This window comes from Anolis carolinensis, chromosome 1 (assembly GCF_035594765.1).
Source record: "Anolis carolinensis isolate JA03-04 chromosome 1, rAnoCar3.1.pri, whole genome shotgun sequence".
NCBI classification, from domain to species: Eukaryota; Metazoa; Chordata; class Lepidosauria; order Squamata; family Dactyloidae; genus Anolis; species Anolis carolinensis.
In genome coordinates, this window is record NC_085841.1 from 37087593 (window position 1) to 37109972 (window position 22380).

Consider the following 22380-nt stretch of genomic DNA (forward strand, 5'->3'; position numbering starts at 1 on the left):
CACAGGTTCTCAAATTTGATTGAAGTCCTGGACTCAGCTTTGAACTTGGGAATTCCAGGTTTATGCAGTGGCCAGGACTTATTTTGCACATTAGTTTATTATGTGTCAGCTGCATCCATTCTCTGAGGCACCGGATCTGGCTATTGGGGTTCCTGCCATTAGGACAACTATAACTCTACTTAGAGCTGCCTTTGGAAACTTCAGCAGGTGTTAGCCTGTCATTTATGAATTGTTAGATATCACAGAATATCTTTTGTAGTCTTACTTTTGAATTAGAACACTGGGAGGAGAATTTTTGAGGATTAGTGGATTTGCAATATAATTGCCATTTTTCTTTTAATATACTAGTTAATATAGTTCAGTGGCCTTTTTAGGGGATGCCTACATACTTGTTCATTCTGGGGAGGCAATATAGTGAACCCTGTCCCTCTGTATGACCATCAGATGCACAAGGTGGTTTCTTTGTTTTCTTTTACCACAAAAGTGATAAGAGCTCTTCGAAAGTGCAACATTTTTCCTTGGAAGTTTTTAAAGAGGCTGGTTCACTATCTGCCAGGAATGCTTTGATTGTGTTTTCCAGCGTGGCAGGGTATTGGATCGAATGGTCCTTGCCGTCTCTTGGTTTCTTCCAACTCTGTAATTCTATTACCTTGTTTTCAGACGTGGAGATAACGAATAAAATTGGCAATAGATTCAGGGTGGGGGAAAGTGTTTATTTACAGTGCAACACAGTGTTGCTTTGCCAATAGGAGTTTCCAGGTTCATTCTTTAGCTTGCCTTGTTAAAAGCATCTCCCTGCCAGGAAAGGCCCCTGTCTGAAATGTTAAGAGAGCTCCTGGCAGTGAGAATAAACAATACAATGTTAGATGGAAGCAAACAATACAATAGACAATTAAATTGACTTAATAAAAGACAGAGGTATATGATCATAACTCTGGCAGCCATTCTATCAGATTGCAAAGGTAAAGGAGAGAAGAAAAAAAAGGACTATTCTATCATTTTTGCTGAAAGACCAGCTGCCTTTGGCTTTCCCTGTCATTTTGCCAGAAGCCATTGACCTCAAACTTCCTGATCTGTCTCCAGCTCAGCTGATCTTCCCAAGAACTTGTCTTTAGCTGTAAGACATCATGCCTGAGCTTGCTCCCTCCCTTTTTTCTTTGTGTGACTGTCCTGCTACTGATATTTGTACCCCACCCTTGGGATCCTTTGGATGTTTTCTTTTGGAAGGATGCCATTTGCTCCTCATCAGGGAACCAAATGAATGTTTTAGACAGGTGTTGGCAAGATGCTTTTGATCTAGTAGATGGGGTGGGGTGTTTTGCTTTGCTTTCTTGATTTGGGATTCTGGAGTAGATAGAGCTTTTTTGGTTTAATTCAGAGGACTGCTTAGATCAGTGGTTCTCAACCTGTGGGTCCCCAGATGTTTTGTCCTACAACTCCCAGAAATCCCAGCCAGTTTACCAGCTGTTAGGATTTGTGGGAGTTGAAGGACAAAATATCTGGGGACCCACAGGTAGAGAAACACTGCCTTAGATGAAGCTGAGTTCCTTTTATGATCCAATATCTGACAGGGTTGATCAGTGGTTCCCAACCTTTGGTTCTCCAGGTGTTTTGGACTTCAGCTTCCACAATTCTTTACAGCGAGTAAGCTGGCTAGTATTTCTGGGAGCTGAAGTCCAAAACAACTGAAGGACCAAAGGTTGGGAATCACTGGTTTAGATACAACTGAGCTTTTGTTTTTAATCAGTTGGGCTGTGTTATTGTTCTTAGTCCAGACCAGATTTAAGTCAGCAAAGAACTGTACAGTTGACAGTCCACAGTTACGGTTTCACTTTTGCGGAATTTATTATTTGAAGATTTGATTAATATATTCCTCTCTAAGAATCTCTAGTCTTCCAGCAAGAATGTGGTAAACTTCATCAAGTTGCGCTGGAAGACTTAGAGATTCCTAGGAAGAACATTTCTCAGTCATTTGTAGAACCTCTAACACGATTTTTAATCTTCTGTATTTAATTCTGTTTTGCTGTTTGTTTATTTTAGGTTTAATTTACACATCGTAATATTTAGTATTAGCTACTTTGAGTCTCCTTTGGGAGAGAAAAAGTAGGATATATCTATGTTGTTGTTGTTGTTGTTTTCATTGTCAATTTCCAGCAGAGATTGAATACAGAACTATGGTAGAGGACATCTTCTAGGGAGGTGTTCTCTCAGGTCAAAAAACTAGTGTTTTCCCACATTTGCAAGGGTCCTGTGCCTTTGAAAATGTAAAGTGGAAAACCCACGCATCTTGCGAGTTGTATGAAAGATTTCATCCAAACTATTAGATGCTGAAATGAGCTCAATTTTTTTACTTTTTAAAAAAGTTATAATGAACTGCAGAACAATGCTTGGAGTTTTCCTTGTCTAAAAAAAAAGTCAGGAGGACAATTTACTGTTGTATCCTGCCTTTCCTTCCTTGCATGGAGATCAAATGTTCCTCATAACAGCTGTTACCATTGAGCCCTAGCCCTCTTGCAGTTAAATAGGGAGGGAGAACCGGGGCTGTCCTATGGCAGAGGGAGCAGCGCTGGAATGCCAGCCCCCAACAAGCCTGATTCGAGGAGATCTGCATCTGCGTGTCATTCAGGCTCCCGACTGCAGTCCTGCAAAGCAGACTCAGCCAGGCTTTTTTGTTGTCGTCTCTGCTGTTTTGTGCAGTTACCCAACAGCATTTTCCTTTGAAGGCTTCCAAATAAAGATTATTTATGTAGCTGAGACTTCCTTCAACTCAGTTTGGGTAACCTTTTAAATTCGTGCTTTCCCCGCCTCCCAAAGCAAAGATAGATTCCTTATTCTCCTCAAAAAGAAATGTGCTAAAGCATTCATCTCCAGTTTCTGCACAACTTGAAGTTGAAAGTGGGGCATTTCCAAGTTAGTTTTAAGGTAAGTATTGTTCACTTTGCTGTTGCTTTTTTCTTCCTTTCTTTGGAACAATATGTTTGGCTTGTTATTTTGTTTAGATTTGTTGGCTTCAAAGAACATTGCAAGTGAAGGGGAAGCTTTAGAAGCTGAGAAGAAAGTGTAATAAAATCTAAACCAGGATTGTCTTATCTATTGCCAGTCATGTATCTAACTATATTATTGGTTTTGCTGCTGTTGTATTGCTTTTACTTTTATTGTAGATAGGAAAATGTGTGCTAGATATGTTTAAAGTGAGCATGATGTGCTTGCAAAATTGGCAGTACATGCTAAACTAACAATCCTGATTTGTATATTAAGTTTTATATGAAAATAGGGAATAGACTTTATATATTCTAAATACACGACTAACTTGAAAAGTAGGCACATGTTTCAATATACAAATATTTAACCAGTTATATGTTTGAATTACAACTCAGCTTTCTGTAAAATTTACTATATATCACAGGCCACTTTAAAATTTATTTCAGCTATGCAATTTTTGTTAATGGAGCAGATAAGACAACACTGTCCAAAATACTTTAAAACTATTATTTCACTTTGCAAGTGTATGTAGTAGCATGGTTCTTTTACAGTAATGTGTTATCTTAACAAAGTTTTCTACTTCTGTGTTAGTTTAAATATTGACCTTCCCTGTTCGCATAATTTATTGCAAGTCCCTGTGAAATTTTCGGTGCAAGCACTTTCCTTTTCAGCTGGGAGAAATAGCACAGCATAGTGTGTGCCGAGAGATTATTTTATGTGTAAGATTTATAACAATGCCCTTTACATATTTATGAAAAGTCATCAAGCTGTGTAAATAAACTTCAGCAGTAGCAGTGCTACTTAAAAGTTCAGGATATGAAATTTAAATTTCTGGAACCAGCATTTTCACAGTTCTTTCTAATTTGTAGCTGTCTTGCTTAATGCAGGATATTTGTGTTAATAGACATGATTATAGATATTAATGGAATAAAATATAGGATTTGAAATTTACCTAACTTTTTATAATGTCTGGCTGTGGTTTCTTTGCATTTAGTAAGGAAAAAAGGCTACTGATATAATTCTAGAGCATATGCAGTTTCTTCTGTTCTTTAATTACCTTATTTTGAATTGTAAAACTTGTTGACTGAAAGAGAAATTGCAATTACTTACTTAAATCTTCATTACCTAGTGTGAAATGATCCAAGGAAGGAGACAATCTGGTAAGATCAAGTTTGCTTTCTGCAAATGGAAAATGTTTCTGTGATGGGAAGGTTTGTCTGATATTCTCAAACACACCAACTAATAACTTGTTGTATTTGGGGAGAGGGGTGGTTCAAACCTTTAGCAGCATGGGGGTAGGTGGGAATTAAGGGAAACAGCTAGCCAATCTTGCATAACACAAGTGCTTAGTGCAACTATAAAGCTACCATATCTCCCTCTATGAACCATCTCGGAGTTAAAGATGATCTAGAGAGGCCCTGCTCTCAGCTCCGCCTTCTTCGCAGGTGCAATTGGCGGAGACGAGAAACAGCCTTCTTGGTGGTGGCCTCTCGGCTATGGAACTCCCTCCCCAGAGAAATTAGATCAGCTTCCTCCTTCCTGACCTTCCGCAAAAACGTGAAGGCGTGGCTCTTTGACTAAGCCTTTGAACATCAGTGCAATAATTAAATATGAAATATGTGTAATTGACTTATGGACTGGCCCCAGACTACGCCTATGGATCATGTGATTTAACTTGTATGGTTTCAAATATTTTTAATTGTTTTAATGGTGCGGTTGTTTTTATTGTACTATGTTTTTAAAGGCATTGCCTATGTTGTGAAGCTGCCTTGAGTCCCCTCCGGGGTTGAGAAAGGCAAGATAAAAGAGCCGTAAATAAATACCATTGGATCCAGGTTACCATTAGCTTCAGATTCTTGTAGACTAGGAATATGTGACCCTCCAAATGTTGTTGGAATGTAACTCTCATGGTCCTCCAATATTATCCATGCTGATGAGAGCTGGCCACATGTTCTACATACCTGTTCTAGGTAAATTAACTTGCTAATAAATTATGATTTTCATCTCCACATACTTATTCTCTATCCTTACTGTTATTCCCATTAGTCATTCTTTCACAACATTATTGCCAAGACCTAATTAATCTGTATTCTCAGACATAATCCATTTGGTCCCTATCTGCAGTGTAATTTTTTACTGCTTTGGCATGATACTCTCTGGAAACTCAGTGTCAGAGAAACTGCAATTCCTGACCCAACCTTCAGCACAGGAAATGAAATAATTTCTCAAAGTCAGGAGAGACACGTAAAAGCCTTTTGGGATGTGAACTGGCAATAACGTAACTAGGCAATGAAAGCAATGGGATAAGATTGATGGAAAATGTTTTGTTTTATGGTTTGGACAATGGTCAGTAATGTAAGAAATCAATTTATCTAGCAAATATATAAAGATACATTTAAAGGGAATTTCTGAGTCAAGAATTCTGTGATTACATCAGCACAAAATTCAAGTTTTAGGTATCCCAGAGCCAGGTAAGTCCTGTGTGAAGGGGATATGATTGATTCATGTTGAAACAGGAATTTAAAATTAAGTACTGTCATCTAGGAGACTAACAGAATTTGGGAATGTTATCTTTTGGAATGAGGAGCCCTGGTGGTGAAGTGTGTTAAAGCACCGAGCTGCTGAACTTGCAGACTGAAAGGTCCCAGGTTCAAATCCTGGGAGCGGAAATGAAAGGGGTGATTTGGGAATTCCCCCCAATCACTCTATAAATTGCCGGGTTCTTACCAAGCTGTTATGAGTCATCACTCGGAGTCCAAAGGTTGAGGACAAAAACACCTTTATTTGTAGCTACAGGTAGACGATGACCACACGTAGTGGTGGGGTCAGTAAAGATCGTCTCCCCCGACTCAAGCTCTGGGGTCCTTTTTATACCCTGGTTGTTTACAGATTTCTAGTTCCTCTTTCTGAACTAAATTTTACTGGAAATTCCCAGTTCAGTTTGTGGTGAGCTAGAATTTCCTGAGTTGTCAACAACTTCTAACCACAACTTTCGACAGGTGCAAGCAAAACACATGTAATTTATATATTGCATACATTTCTCAGAATCGGCTGACCACAACTGAATTCTTGCTTAAACATAAACACATGATGTCCTAAGACAGCAAGTTTGCAAACTTTATACTTATGGGGGACAGACTGATCCCTGGATTTTTAAAGCAGACAGGCATTCTAAAATGGAGTCACTTTGGCCAAGGCCAAGTGACCCCTTCATTCCCCCGTTTTTTCTTGTAACCAAGGAAGACATTTTCTTGGTTACACAGGCTATTTCACCTTCCCAATTACAGTGGGGTGGTGTCTTGTTCCATGGTGTTTAACTGCATGTACATGACACGCTGAACTTCCCTGCGCTGAGTGAAAATATCAGTGATCAGTCTGGCAACCATGTTTCTCAAGCACAACATGATACATGGCAGAAAAAGCAAGGCAAGAATTACAATCAGCAAAATTACAAACAATATTTTGATGAGGTCCCTCAGCCACCAGATATCCGGAAAAAAATTCAAAAGCCAATCAATCCAGCCGGTTCCCTTTGGGGTGTATTTAGCCCTTATGGTGAAGACAACGCTGTTAATCTTGGCCACATCAGATTCAATAACTCCAGACTCATTGATGTAATGGCAGCAGGTTATATTTAACCATACACATAAACCGCCTTCTGCCGCCAAAAGGTAATCTAGCGCCATCTTGTGTTGCATGAGAACTCCTGTCAATGAATCAATTTCGGTCTGGAGTGCTTTTATGCCAAAGACAGTCTGATTAGCCATAATTTCCAGCTGTGCGGAAATCCTTCTCAGTTGTTTAACATTTAGGGCAGCTCCCACCCAAGGAAACAGAATTGCTCCAAATCGTTCTCCCTCATTTAGGTACGTATTATCAGGATTGTAGCCACGTTTTTCATCATATGATCTTTTAGGCCTGTTCCACCGGTCAGTTGCTCCCAATGCTTGCAGGGGCTGCTCTCGCGGGTGTATCTCAATATTGGTGGGGACTAGGGTACCAATGGTGCAGGTACCAACCCACAGTGGGGGCAAGACTTTACCTCCCCACTTCCCACATATCCAGAAATATCCCGGAGGCAATCCTCCCATGGCATGGTTGTCAAGCAAAATACCGGGCCTTGGCCTACCAGGAATTTGATATTCCATTGGGAAGTTTCCTCGTGTCCGGACCAGATCTTGCCGCGGTGGGGGTGCAGCTCTCGCCACTGGTGATCGTGGTGAAGGTTCAGCACCACCCACAGGCAGTTGTGGTGGAGCCGCCGCTCCCGCCACAGGTGGCTGAATTGCTGCCTGAGGCAGCTCCGACCCGGGCTTAACCACATACATCTTAGGGGGGTTATTTGCTTTCCCATTACGTGCCGGACGAGAGGGTGGTGTCTTGTCATCACCCTCTGGCGAGGAAGCTTGCCTTCTTAATCTTTGTGGTTGTGGCTGTTTAACTCTATGGTGTATATTGTCATAGTATACAGGGAGAGAGAAATTACAATGGGGGTAATCTCCTACCTCTATAAGGGTGGCTTGGGGATAATTCTTATGTTCAATCTCTGAGATCCCATCTTTTGATCGTGTCAAACAAGCTGATGCGGTTGGTGCAGATTCATCATGGGCCAACATAAATTGAGCTGAATCAGTCAACCCCTCATGGTCAGCGTATGTCCAAGGGGTGAACAGTTTCCATCCACTTAGATCCAGCAATGGACCTGCTTTCATGACCCAACCCTCATATTGGGAACGAGGGCTATGGGCACAAACCCAGCAGTCTTTTACTTCTGCTTCCTTTACTATATCTTTAATTAGTTGGTGGAACATGTTCCTGTCCCAACCCATATGTGCCTGCACCAACGGCATCATGATCAACATTAAAAAGCACAATTGTGTCCTCATCTTTACCCTTGTGTTTGTCCTCAATATTACAACACTTTAGCCAACACAGAAACAGAATACAACCCACACAGGTACCCACAATTCCCCACACCCAAACCCAAGTGTCCATTCGGTCTTTTGGGACACTCTCGGAAGTGTACCCTCCTTCCTTCTTCAAGGCGGTTCTTGGTAACCTGACCTCTGGGGCTAGCTCTAGGTAGCTTCGGGCCCCTCCTCTTCAGGGCAGCTCTTGGTAGCTTGACCCTTAGGGTGTGTGAGTTTGAGTGGATTGTCCTTATGCAGGTTTACCTTCCAGGAGTCAGGATCTTTGGTGGTGTAGTCCCTTTTTGATGCAAGTGTAATGTACCCCGGCTTCACATCTCTTAACTTCACAGTAGTAGGAGTTATCAGGACCACCTCCAGTGGTCGAACGCCTCCAGTGGTTCTTTCCACCTTAGCCGAGGGGATTACACTGCCAATTTTTCAGCCAACCCTGGTCTCCTGGTAAGAAAAAATGTAGCGCAGTAACGGGAAAAGGGATGACACCAGCATACTTATATAGTTTATTTTAACAACATGTCCAGAGATTGGACTTCCCTTCAGAGCCCTGTTCGTTCTTTCCTCGAAGACTAAGGTCAATAACACAATGCAACTTCCAAGCGGTTCCTAACAACTGAGTTAGGCACCCAAGGACCTGGTGCACAAAGGCAGAGCCTTTGCCACCTGGTGAACAAATGGCTAGGCCATTGTCAACCCCAATGTGTAGAGCATCCCGTACCTAGGGATTGCATCCCTTGACATGGCACGCCTGACCTCTACAACTCTCTCAGCAGTGGTTGGCACCCCCACCCTGAGTATATAATCACAAAACTCTAGACCCTTGGCATCTTCGGCGAAATCAACTACTAAGGACTTAAAGAATTACATTTTAACAACAAGACGCCAGCCCATAAACATCCAGGGCTGGGTCCACTAGCCCGGCTGCAACCGGGCCCCAACTGGGCTGGTCTCCCTGGAACACAGCAGCCAAAACCTTGGCTCTATGAGACGCTCTCGCCTCCTCCCGTTTCACTTGCATAGCCTCTCGAGACAAATAAACCTGATTTGCAATTTCCAATATCCTTTCTAATGTCAGGTGGGCCAACCCCACCTCCTTCTGCAACTCTCTCCGTATGTCTGGCCAACATTGGCTGATGAAAACACTTTTCAACACTATCTTTCCATCGGCATGATCATTCCAATCCTTCATATCATAAGGAGAAAACTTCTCAAATGCTTCTCTAAGCCTCTCCAAAAATGCCACCGGACTTTCATCCTGCTCCTGTTCCATCTGGTAAATCCTTCTTACATTGGGAACTCTTGGAGTTCCTTTCTTCAAAGCACAAACAATTAACTTCTGGTACAATCTCAAAGAATCCCTACCATTTGCTGTATTTGGATCCCATCGAGGGTCTACTCTCACTGGGAACACTTTTTCCTGGTATACATCAACAGCATCTAAACTATTTGAGTTTGCATGTTCTCTCACAGCCTCTTGTCTACCTACTTGAGTCAACAACACTCTTTCTTCTGCGGTCAGCAACATTTCTATCAACTGCTTCAAATCCATCCAACTAGGATTATGTGTCAGAATGATACCTTCAACCAGATTTGCCATGCCCCTTGGATCTTCTGTCCAAGCGGGGCGGGCCTTTTTGATATTCAAAATATCTAGAGAGGTGAAGGGTTTATACTGAAACAGATTCCTAGTTCCAAACCTATGGTTCCCTTGATCATCTGGAGAAATGGGCACCAGCTGTGGTGACTCAACTTCACTTAACTTTCCATACCTACGAGCCCTTCTCATTTGCTCCAATTCCTCAAGTGCCTGTGCTTTTGCTCCATTCAGATTCCATTCACTTTCTTCCGGGGGTAGGTATGGTCCGAGGCTAGAACCCATCACAGGCTCCCGCACAGGGACTCTAGCAGCTGCAGTGGGGTGGAATCTCCCCATTGCACCTCCCCCTTTAAGTGGTGACAGTGGAGGATAGAGGGCAGGTGTATATGGGCGAGCCGGCATAGGTTCATGGGCCGGATCCCCTGAATTTGGATAGGGGAGGTACTGCCTTCCCCATTTCTTTCCCATTGGGGTGTCAATTTCCCTTTGGGAATCACCTGAACCAACTCCTCTCTTCCTCTCGGTCATCACATCATCCACATTCATGCATTCACATTCTCCCAACCATTCAGGTTGTTTTCGCACCACATCATACCAAGCAGAGATGTATTTGAACTGATTTGGATGCACGTCTGCAACAAATCTATAAACACTTAAAATCAGAACAGGATCGAGTGAACCTTTGGAAGGCCACTGGGGAGTGAGGGGAAATGAGACCCATTCTAACTCACACAACGCACGCAACTTATTTGGCCTCATTCCTTTCTCAGTAGTGTACTTCTTAAATTGCTCAAAATTATTTAACATACATTGGAGGGGGGTCATGGACCCTCCCGATTCTTTTGATTCTTTCCCACCCATGGTGGTATGTAAAAAAACCAATTTCCTAATGGAGTATGCCCCCGGACCGTGTTTGGATCACCCGTGCACGTCTTGTTACTAGGGTTTGCCTCCTAGACCCGATTGGATCTCCCTTTTCAGGTCTTTCCTAGAGCTCTTTTCTCCCTATGGGGTTCTCTTGGTTCCCAAGGGATTCCTACGGGACCTGGAACTATCTTTACAATTTAAAACTTCCCTCCCCGCAAAGCTTCTTCTTTCCCACCCACTGGGGTGTGAAAGATCAACCCAACAACAACAACAAGCGGTTCAAGAGGTATACTTGCCTAATTTTCGTCCCGTCCCGCGGCGGCCGCCTTTCCACGAGTGGTGGTTGTCTCACAACTTCTGTTTTGGAGGAGAGCACGCCTTCCCTTACCTCGGGTGATGTGAAGGGAACCACCGGTCTTTACCTCTATTAAGAGGCCGTGGCCACGTCTCGGTGCGGACCGTACGCAGCACCCTGGAAGGGGAGGGAGCACGCCTTGCTCCCAAGAGCAACTCCGAGTGGACTTCAACAGAGTCTTGGCAAAACTACAAATCCCAAAATTCCGGGCCCCACGTTGGGCGCCAGAAATGAAAGGGGTGATTTGGGAATTCCCCCCAATCACTCTATAAATTGCCGGGTTCTTACCAAGCTGTTATGAGTCATCACTCGGAGTCCAAAGGTTGAGGACAAAAACACCTTTATTTGTAGCTACAGGTAGACGATGACCACACGTAGTGGTGGGGTCAGTAAAGATCGTCTCCCCCGACTCAAGCTCTGGGGTCCTTTTTATACCCTGGTTGTTTACAGATTTCTAGTTCCTCTTTCTGAACTAAATTTTACTGGAAATTCCCAGTTCAGTTTGTGGTGAGCTAGAATTTCCTGAGTTGTCAACAACTTCTAACCACAACTTTCGACAGGTGCAAGCAAAACACATGTAATTTATATATTGCATACATTTCTCAGAATCGGCTGACCACAACTGAATTCTTGCTTAAACATAAACACATGATGTCCTAAGACAGCAAGTTTGCAAACTTTATACTTATGGGGGACAGACTGATCCCTGGATTTTTAAAGCAGACAGGCATTCTAAAATGGAGTCACTTTGGCCAAGGCCAAGTGACCCCTTCAGAATGAGCGCCAGCTGGTAGCTCCAGCTCCTGCCAACCTAGCAGTTCGAAAACATGCCAATGTGAGTAGATCAATAGGTACCGCTCCGGCGGGAAGGTAACGACACTCCATGCAGTCATGCCAGCCACATGACCTTGGAGGTGTCTACGGACAACGCCCGCTCTTTGGCTTAGAAATAGAGATGAGCACCAACCCCCAGAGTCAGACATGACTGGACTTAACATCAGGGGAAACCTTTACTTTTTTTAATCTTTCGGAATACAATTTCCAGTGTTCTCAAGTGAGCATAGCCATATAGAGTTTTCCAATCTTGACTTCTTAATATGCAAGTAATATAGACTGGGGGCTCAATCTATACTAAATGAATCATGCCATACAGACCACTGAAATCAGTACAATAGGTCTTAGTAATGGCTCTTTAATCCAATTTTAGTTTATTGTTTTCTACACATCATAATGAATACTAGGACAATATACTATGAGGATTAAAACAGTGCAATAAAAATATTAAAACTGTGTGGTCATAGTAAAAACAGAGAAGACAAATGCAGTAGGACAGGTCAAATCAACTAGTGTTTGAGATAATAAAAATGTTTTTAGGAGATGCTGCCCCCTCCCCCAAATCTCATCTCAGTCAAAAAAGTATTGTGTAGTGCTACAACCATTGGTAGTTGATGCCTTCAGTGTCAGCAAATGAATAAATCCTCTTTAGGTAGTAGTATCACAAAATACAAATACATTTTATTGATTACCCTATCGGCCGTATCAAAACTAGTAGTCTGATTGAAGATTTCAAGTCATATTTATAAATTAGCTTTGGTAGGTCATTTAAAAGTTCAGAGCAGAACCCAGAATTGACCTCTCAGTGTCTTGATGTGGAAGCCACTAGTGCAAACCATCGCTCCCTTTTTGTCAAATTATGTACTTGAAGAACTTGAAGGACAGCTTGCCAGAAATCCCAAGCCACAGGCTTCAGGAGAGGCGCTCCTGTGGTTTTATGGGTACCAAACTATTGTGGGTAAGCATCATTGCTTAAACTGCTGAGAAGCAAGAGGAGACCCAGTGTAGCTCTTTTCAAGATCACTGTTGTACCAGTTTCAGTTTTGGTTGTATTCTGCACTAGATGAAACATTTTGGGTCATCTTTGAGAAAAGCTTTATTAAAAGCATATTTCAGTAATCCAATTGAGCTTAGCAAAGTGTAAACTATTGTTGTTGGTATATTACCCACCAGAGGCAGTTGAAGTAGTGAACCACCCAAAGCTGATAAAAAGATTCTCAGCTACTCAATTCTAAATGACAGCTGGATCAAGAAGTACCTCTTAGTTACATACTTCTTTTTCCAGTTTAAAATAATTTCAACCCTCCTACAGACATCTGACTCCATGAGATTCAACCTCAGCTTGTTGGTCCTTATCAGCACATTACCAGCTCAAGAAACAGGACTGGTACTTGAAAAGCTGTGTCCAACTTGGATGACAAGGAGAAATAGGTGGGTGTCATTAGGAAGACCTTGATTGACTTTTTCTGTTGTCTGGATGCAGCCCGGTCATCAAGACCAATTAAATAAGCATGGACTGTGTTTCTTGCACTACATTTTTTCTCTTACTTTACTACAATATTTTTTTTTCTTTCTTCATCTCACCCTAAATAAATCTTGTCAGATCATGATCACATTCTATGTTTAAGCAGGAGTGGATTCTGATTTTCAAAACTTACTCCATAGTGTTTATTTATTTAATATACCGCTCTTCACCTCCAGAGGGACCTAGAGCAGTCTTATACAATGGCAGAATTAAATGCCACATATAATACAACATGTAGTAAAAACCAAACATAAAGCACAAATAAAAGCCAGTATCCAAATCAAATTAAAACAATTAAAACGATGTGACCATTACAACAGGGGAAGTTTCGAGCCAAAATCAGAGCCAGTCTATGTTCGATTTAATATTAATTCACGGAATCAGTCATATCATATCAACTCATATCTTAGGATGGGCCAAAAGCTTGGTCCCAGAGCCAGGTCTTCAGCTGCTTCCTAAAAGACATGAGTGAGGGGGCTTCCCTAATCTCTCTTGGCAAGGAGTTCCACAGCTGCGGAGCCACTACCGAAAAAGCCCTGTCTCTTGTCCCCACCAACCGTGCCTGTGATGGTGGCGGGACCAAGAGCAGGGCCTCACATGAAGATCTTAATCTGCAGGATGGCCCCTAGGGGGAGATACCTTCTGAGAGATAAGTTGGACCAGAGCCATTTAAGGTTTTGTAGGCCAAAGCCAGCACTTTGAATTGTGCCCGGAAGCTAACAGGCAGCCAGTGGAGCTGTTCAACAGAGAAGTTGTATGCTCCCAGAATGGCGCTCCACTTAGTAACCTGGCTGCAAAAAGTTGGACTAGTTCCAGCTTCCGAACAGTCTGCAAAGGCAACCCCATGTAGAGTGCGTTGCAATAGTCCAAACGAGATGTAACAAGAGCGTGGACCACTGTGGCCAAGTCATAGTAGCTGTGAGAGTGACTCAGTTGTTTTCTTTTTTCTTTTTTTTCTGCAAGAGAGTGGCATGGCTATTTCTCTAGAGGATTATAATTTTTCAGACCAACAGTTGCCAAGTCTTATGTGTTTAAACACATTTCTCTACACAGATTTGAATCTTCTAGGGTCTAACTATACAATTGTGTCCACTTCTGGGGGGTGTAAGCAGCAGATAAAACGGGTGCACCACTTTACAGCTAATCATGGTCCTGGAAAAGCAAATGCAGGCTACAGTTCCAAGTGCTGATCTCACAGAACATGTTTGAAACTTCTATTCTACACATGTTTCCAGATGATGTTTTAGTAGAAGAGTTTCAATAATTCATTTTTAAAACCAAGTTGTATTTGGTATACTAGTAATGTTGCAGCACATTTGTCACTTGCTGAATAAAGCAAACACATGTTTTCTTTGTAGACCTGAACAGCTTTGTTTAGGAAATAGTGCACTTTTGGTATGGCATTTATTTGATGAGCAAGAAGGAGCCCAATTAAAGGAGACAAATGCTTCAAGGTATAGCTAGCGGCCCATAAACAAAATAAAAAGCAAGTGCCAGGAAAGAATAAGAGACTCCCTCCTATTGCGAATAGCAGAGATGCTAGGGAATTCCAGAAATGTCTAGCTGAGAGCCAGAAGCTAAGATCAATGACATGAAGCATTTTTGAAACACCATAACAGCCTGAGGAATACTGACTTCAGAGGTAGATTGACCTCACTGATCAGTCACCACCTGTTGCTACTTAAAAAAAAACCCAAAATTTCTTATTGAGCAAAACTGATTTCTGTAGTTTGCCTGATTTAGTTGTGTAGAAAGGCGTGCCTCCCTTATGTGTATAATGTAATATACATGTTATTTCTTTTTAAAAGAAAAGAGCTATAATTATGGCATTGCAAACTTGATTGGAACGTGTCGTGACAAGAAAGTTGCAGTCATGCTATATAAAGTATCCTGTAGAGACCCATAGAGAAATTTAATTAAATTGTACAGATGGCTGCATATTGCTCCATTTTACTCTTCTTGCAATTGTTGAGAAAAATGGTTTAGTGAGACCTGTCAGCATGGGATGACATTTTCACATCTTACATTATTTAGCGACCAGTATGATTTTTTTCAATTTTGCAGGAAGATAAGGCTATAAACAGTATTCCTCTTTTAAGTAGCGTTGTTTGGCTAAGAGCTCTCTGCCTCCATTCATATCATTCATCTCCTATGTGACCGTGCCATAAGCTGAATCTAGGCATAATATAAAACAATTTTATTTCTGGTCCTTTTTAAAATTGAAGTTTATTTTGTCTTAAAATATATAACCGAGATTAAATAGATGCATGTCCTTCAATAACTGGTTTCCCAAATCTTAAGGCAGATGTTTCACTAGGGGTCTGGAGCCTCTTTTCACCACAAACCATACACTGTCCAGGTAATCCAATGTAAGAGTTTATTAAAAGCAGAGTCTAATAAACACTGAATACTGTATATGAAAAGCAAGCAAATACAAAAAAGGAACCAAAGTTTACCAGGTTATGTACATCAAAGCAAAAAGTTACAAACATCCCTTCAGAGAAAGTCTCTAAAATAATTCCAGCAATATATGCAAGAACAAGGTACATAAATCCAAGGCAGGCAAAACTATGTCATTCAAAGACAAGGGACATAAATCCAGGCAGGCAAAATGATGCCTCACAAGATCAGAACATAGGAACAGCTTGACACTTGGTTACGTGAATTTCATGGCCCTTGTCACCAAGAGGTCTGTATCCAAACGCAGTGTTGTTCTCACAACAATTGTATCAATGTGAACCACTTTTAAAAGCCAAAAATCCCTCCCATGAGATCATTTCTTTTGCACCTGCTCTCCTTATCTCTGAGCCGCTTGGAGAAGTGAGTCCTTAATTGCCAGCCCTGTTGTCTTAGCTCTAATCTGTCTGACTTCAGCAAACATTCATCTTCCCCAACTTCCGGCATGTTCCCATGGGAATTGCCTTCACTGTTCTCCTGGGAACTGTCAGGAAACTCCAAAACATTTCTGCCAGGACATTCCAAAACATTTCTCTCTGGGCCCTCTGAATCTCTCCCAGCGTCCCCAGCCCCATCTTCTGTACACTCAGCATCTGACCAGGCCACAACATTAGATCTTTAAGAGCTTGATTCTGTATAATAGGATTTCTAGCACCTCATTCCTACCTAATTTTGTACTTGTTACTTTGAACTCACAGCATCAGCCCAGACTATTTACAATGGCGGATCCCACAATACACCCCAGCGAGAACTCTCAGATCTAGTGAGGAAAGGCTGCTGTTGCCTAAGTTCTGTGATTGGCTCAGGTTAAAGATTTCTAGAGAGGCATCCTTTTGAGAGTGGCACCCCTCCTTTGTAATGCCTTCCCAGGGGAAATTAAAATAGTTCCCACTTTGTTGGAGTTTAGGAGGAGCTTTAAAACCTATCTTTTAAAGGAAGCCTTTAATTGAACTCCGGATTTACAAAGTTGAGGAAGAACTTGCACTGTATAATGTATTTAGGGATGTTTTAAAAGTTTTGATGTTTTGTTATAGTTTAATGTATGTTTTAGGACATGAGACAGAAACTACTAATATTTTAAGGCATGGTTTTATCTGCTGTAAGCCGCCTTGGGCCCTTAAGTAAGGAAAGACAGTATAAATTTCTTAAATAACAATAATAGTAACTTTAAGTGAAGTTAGTCCAGATGGCTTTTCTTGACCCAATGTGGTTTTAAGTTTGCTTTCTTTGACTCTTCTCATTTTAAATTTTTTTTAGAGCAATGGTATAGTCTGCTCTTGGAGGAATGAGAGAAGTTTTGTTGTTACCTACTGTCAAGTCAACCGGCTTATGCTACTGTATGAATTAGAGACCTCCAAATCATCCTATCATCAATAGCCCTATTCAGGTCTTACAAACTGAAGGCTGCAGCTTCCTTTGTCTAAAATGAGCACCCTTTTGAGTCAATAATCCTACACACATGTTTGAAAGTTGAATACATTGCAATTTGCCTTGAAAGCTAGAGCTGTAGATTGATATGAAAACTGTCCATATCTAAAATTTCTCTATGATCTGACTAGCTACCCGCCCTCCCACATTCTGGGAATATTGTAATCTAGATACAATTTAGTCATCCAGCCCAGTTAAACATTAAAGTAAAAGGCCATGTTCATAGATATTATCTAAGTCAAAGTCCTCTTGTGGTTCTGGGAAATATACAGTCTATATTTTGTCTACATACCCTCAAAAAAATTACCAACTCACCCTAAAAGTGAAGCTAAGTAAGTTGGACAGTATATAGTGAAGGAAAACAAGCTTGGTGTGGATTAATATTATTCTAGATTGGCGATGGATTGTAATCCATTCGTATTCCCTAATTCTTTGTCAATTAGTTATGAGATTGTGCTGAAGCAGCTCACAGCATATCAAATAACAACACATTTAAAAATTCAAACAGTAAAATTTTTCATGACTTAACTAGAGTGTCAAGAGATAAATACAAGGGAGAGTATTCATCTATACATATGTCATAAGTGCGTTATATATAAAAACAATGGATACTAAACCCAGCAACATAAAACCTAAAAGAAGAATAAAAATAAATACTAATGTAGAAATAAAATGAGGCTTACATGCAAACCCAAATAAATTTTGTCCCAGAAAGGCAAATAAATATGAACCTACACACACTTGTCGGTAGCTATGCATTTCTCTTGTGACAGCTCCCCTCCACCTCAGCTCCCACTTGGTGCTCCATCTTTGATCTGAGGGAAATAGATTGTTACCTGTCCTTTAAGCTTCATAGATGACTCTTGTGGTCTCGTCTAACTCTGTTAGATGATTTTTCTGTTTTAGCCAGAAGGAAATGGCCCAAATAACCTTAAAGGCACTACTTCCCATCTAATCTTGGAGGCTCAGCAGCTTCAGCCACATAGGCAAAGGTAAAAGTTCTCCCCTGACATTAAGTCTACTTGTGTCTGACTCTGGGGGTTGGTGCTCATCTCCATTTCTAAGCCGAAGAGCCGGCATTGTCCATAGAGACCTCCAAGGTCACATGGCCGGCATGACTGGATGGAGTACTGTTACCTCCCCACCTGAGCAATACCTATTGATCCACTCACATTTGCATGTTTTAGAACCTCTAGGTTAGCAGAAACAGGGAGCTCACCCCGTTCCCCGGATTTGAACTGCCCACCTTTCGGTCAGCAAGTTCAGCAGCTCAGCAGTTTAACATGCTGTGTCATCAGGGGCTTCAGCCACATGCACACACATAAACACAGATGTACAAGAGGCCCAGTTGGTATCCTAGCATGACTTTCAACTATGGGCCAAATCAGATTAATTGGTATTGCAATTTATAAGATTGCTTCTGTAGTTTGCATAGAGAACAGGTATTTGCTTACTAGTCATATTTGCCTATTGTTTTTACTGTTGGCCAATGAACCAGGGTTTGTAGTGGTTGAGGTGTTGGGCTTGGACTCTGGGAAACCAACATTCAAATCCCTACTCAGTTTTGGAAACTTTCTGGGTGATCACAAATTCACATTCTCTAAGCTTAAGAAGGCAATAGCAAGCTTCCTTTGAATAAGTCTTGTCAAGAAAACCTTATGATAGAGTTGTTAGAAGTAAGAATCAAACTGAAGGCACAATAACTACTACCACTGCCATCATCACCATCCATTAGCCAAAACTGCTGCACTCTTAATAACTTCAAACAAGCCTAATGAGGCTTGGTAAACCTGTTTTCTAAATGACACAATGGGAGTTTCATCTTTGATCTTGTCATTAGAACCACAACTGCAGCTTTTCCTTCTGTCCCAGTCTAGGTGGATAGATATTTGCAGAATCATGATGCTAACGTCTGTAAGAAGCCAACCTTGCACATCACCTTAAATTATATAGTGTCTTGCAGATGTGTCCATCCCTTTCTTTCAACATTTTGTTGTGTTACAATCTGGAAGTGAAATTGAAGTACCCGTGGTTTTATTTATCCACATCCAACAAAATATGTCCTCTCTAGGCATTTTTTAGATCCATCAGCACAATGCTATAATATTCTTGGACAAGAAGTCCTTCATTGCAGTAAGGTACATTACTATCTGCAGTTTTGTGCATCCACACGATGTCTGGAAACATGTCCCCTGTGGATGCAGGGGCTATACAGTAAATAAAAACAGTCGCTTATTGATTCCATAAATATTTACCCCTTGAATCAATACTTGGCAGAAAGATATTTGGCATCAGTTACAGTTGGTTGGTTGTCTTGGGCAAATTATCAGCTTTATGCATCTAGTTCCCGTTAGAGATAGGTATGTGTGTGCAAGGGTTACTGCTGTGTTATTGCTGATTTGTAAAATTGTTGCTGCTATCTCTTTCCATGTTGAGTGAGGGACTATTACAGCTTGAGCTTTTCTGTGAACAAAATAATATATAGCAGTGTACTCCTGATTCCCTTTTTCATTTACACTGTGATTTCTTCAGGCCATTTTCTTGCCTTGATGGTGTTTTTATTTTAGGCTTGGGTGGGGAATGTGTGGCCATGAGATGCTGATGAAATTGGCAATATTCTATCATTTTGGGAAAGATGCTTATATGCCAAAATCATGTAAGCATCAATGTACTGTAAGTGTGAACTTTATTTTTAAAACTATCTAAAGTACTGGACCCTTTCCGCAAAACAAATCTTACATCTTGAGTAGTAGTGCCCCGAACGCAAAACAAATCCTACACCTTGAATAGTGCCCTGAACATTTGTATTAAAACCTAGAACAGATTTGCCATGCCAATGGCTGATGTACAGGAAGGGGCTGAATATAGCCACTCCAGAAATATTAAAGAGAATGACTCTACAAACAATAGAGATGGGATGACATTTATGTAGATTCCTGACCTAGGAAATGTAGCACAATACTATGGCATCAGAAATGCAGGAAGCTGCCAATTTCCAATTTTCTGCTTGCCCACATGAGACAGTTGCAATCCAGCAACTGTCTGCAAAAAAGCCATGCTACTTCTGCTCCATAGTCATCTCAAAATAGAAATGTTTTCTCACATATTTGTTGAGCTGCTTCAATGTACTCTTAGTGTTTCTCGTCCAATAAGATTTTAACATGACTTTCTGATTAAGAGGGACAAGGGCTAGAGAAGAATATGAACCGAGATTCTGTGGAGATGGATTCTAAGCAAAATATTCCCGCCTTGAAGATGCTGTCAAGTTCTGACTTGTTGCTGTTTGGTTTTAACTTTGCCAAAGCATCTGGGTAAAAACATAAAAGAAATAGTGTTAAGTTTCATTATCTAGTGCATCCCCCCTTTTTTAGCTGTAGGCATTAAGGATTCCAAGCTGAAATGACTCTGAGAAGCCGTGCGCGGGGTTGCTATGGGCAGCATTCCATTGCGCAAAGCACCTTCTGCTCAATATTAGCGATGAGCCAATTAAATAGCTTGACTGGTGGAACGTTTCAAGCAGCCTAACAGTTCTTTAGCAGAGAAGTATGAGAAAAATAATGCTAAAAAGCCTCTGTAATGCTCAAAGATTAGCAAACAGAACCTTGACAAGATATTAGCAAATGCCAGGCTTTAATATTATTATTAAAAAGGGTTAACATAATGATGGCCGTATTGTATTCTAGATCTGGAAGAGATTCTTTCAGAAATTGGAAAAATCACTTTTTAAAACTACAACTGAAGATTATGGGATTATAGAAGTTAAAATCCAAAAAAAAATCTTGACAATTTTTGGTTATGTCTCTTCCAGTCTCTATTTTGTCAGTTCCTAGCATTGTTTTGAATGTACTATTATGTGGCTTCAATTCATTATTATCCATTTTCCTTTTTCCATGGTAAGTTCAGAATGTATCCCCTGCAGATACAGGCTGTACTGTATTTCAGGTGAAAAAACTGGAACCTGAAAAGTTCATTGCATCACCAAAGTCTGTAATAATTAACAGGGGAGAGAAAGCAAATTCTTTCAATTATCTTAAATTATTTTCCACTAGGATCCAAGCCGTAATTATCTTTCCAGATTCTTCCTCTTCTTTTTAGTTAAAATGTAGTGGTTTGAAGACTTTACAGTCCAGGGTTCAAAATGAAATACAAAAATTACAGAATGCGGGATGCTTGGCTCAACAGCAGTACATGTAAAAAAGATCTTGGGAGTCCTCGTGGACAACAAGTTAAACATGAGCCAACAATGCAATGCGGTGACAAAAAAGCCAATGGGATTTTGGCCTGCATAAACAGGAGTCTAGTGTCTAGATTCAGGGAAGTCATGCTACCCCTCTATTCCGCCTTGGTCAGACCACACCTGGAATATTGTGTCCAATTCTGGGCACTGCAATTGAAGGGAGATATTGACAAGCTAGAATGTGTCCAGAGGAGGGCGACTAAAATGATCAAGGGTCTGGAGAACAAGCCCTATGAAGAGCAGCTTAAAGAGCTGGGCAGGTTTTGCCTGCAGAAGAGAAAGCTGAGAGAAAACATGATGAGGGCCATGTATAAATGTGAGGGAAGTCATAGGGAGGAGGGAGCAAGCTTGTTTTCTGCTGCTCTGGAGACTAGGACGTGGAACAACAGCTTCAAACTACAGGAAAGGAAATTCCACTTGAACATTAGGAAGAACTTCCTAACTGTGAGAGCTGTTCGGCAGTGGAACTCTCTGCCTCGGAGTGTGGTGGAGGCTCTTCTTGGAGGCTTTTAAGCAGAGGCTGGATGGCCATCTGCTGGGGATACTTTAAATGCAATTTTCCTGCTTCTTTGCGGGAGCTGGACTGGATGGCCCACAAGGTCTCTTCCAACTATGATTCTGTGATCTCAGGAGTGAAGCACCATCAGGTCTAGAATGCCAGGTCTTGTAGGTAATGTTATGAATTGGGAAGTGGCTAACTTTCACAAGGATAATGTTGAAATAAGTCAGAGTTTTCTTGAAGGCACATAACAAGAACAACTACAAAATTATTTCTTTACCAATTGCATCCAGATTGCTTAGAGGCAGAGTTTTTCCAGCTGGCGGGATAGGTCTTGCATTTTCTAATTCAAGGTCATCCAAATTAAAATGACTGGAAACCTCTCAGTAGATCCTATGGTCATACTGGTAATTTTACATGGACAAAGGCCAGGGTGGGGCAAGGTCATAGGCTTTGGTGGAAGAGAGTACCATGCATCAGCATCATTAGAAAATCAACAAAGATATATAATCAATTACTTCTTGACCAAATCCCATTTTGATAATTTGTGTGAATTTTGGTTGAAGCATCATGGCCTGTCTTCAGAACCCCAGAAGAATTAAGCAGAGGCTTAAGAGATTAGACTTTTGGTGAAATCTAATTTTGGAAACATTTTGGAAGGACTATGTGCTGTA

General features: G+C 41.1%; 1 protein-coding gene across 4 annotated transcripts in view; it reads left to right on the plus strand.

Moving 5' to 3' along the window:
- Positions 1-22380, plus strand: part of disp1 (dispatched RND transporter family member 1) — a 104769-nt gene that overhangs the window by 48727 nt on the left and 33662 nt on the right. Inside the window, exon 1 of one of the 4 annotated variants that reach the window (XM_003215998.4) lies at positions 2521-2922. The exons of 2 other annotated variants lie outside the window; for them this stretch is intronic. The gene's annotated coding sequence lies outside the window, so the exon portion shown is untranslated. Of the gene's footprint in view, positions 1-2520; positions 2923-22380 lie in introns of those variants that run through there. One more of the 4 variants, XM_062972456.1, reaches the window with a different exon arrangement.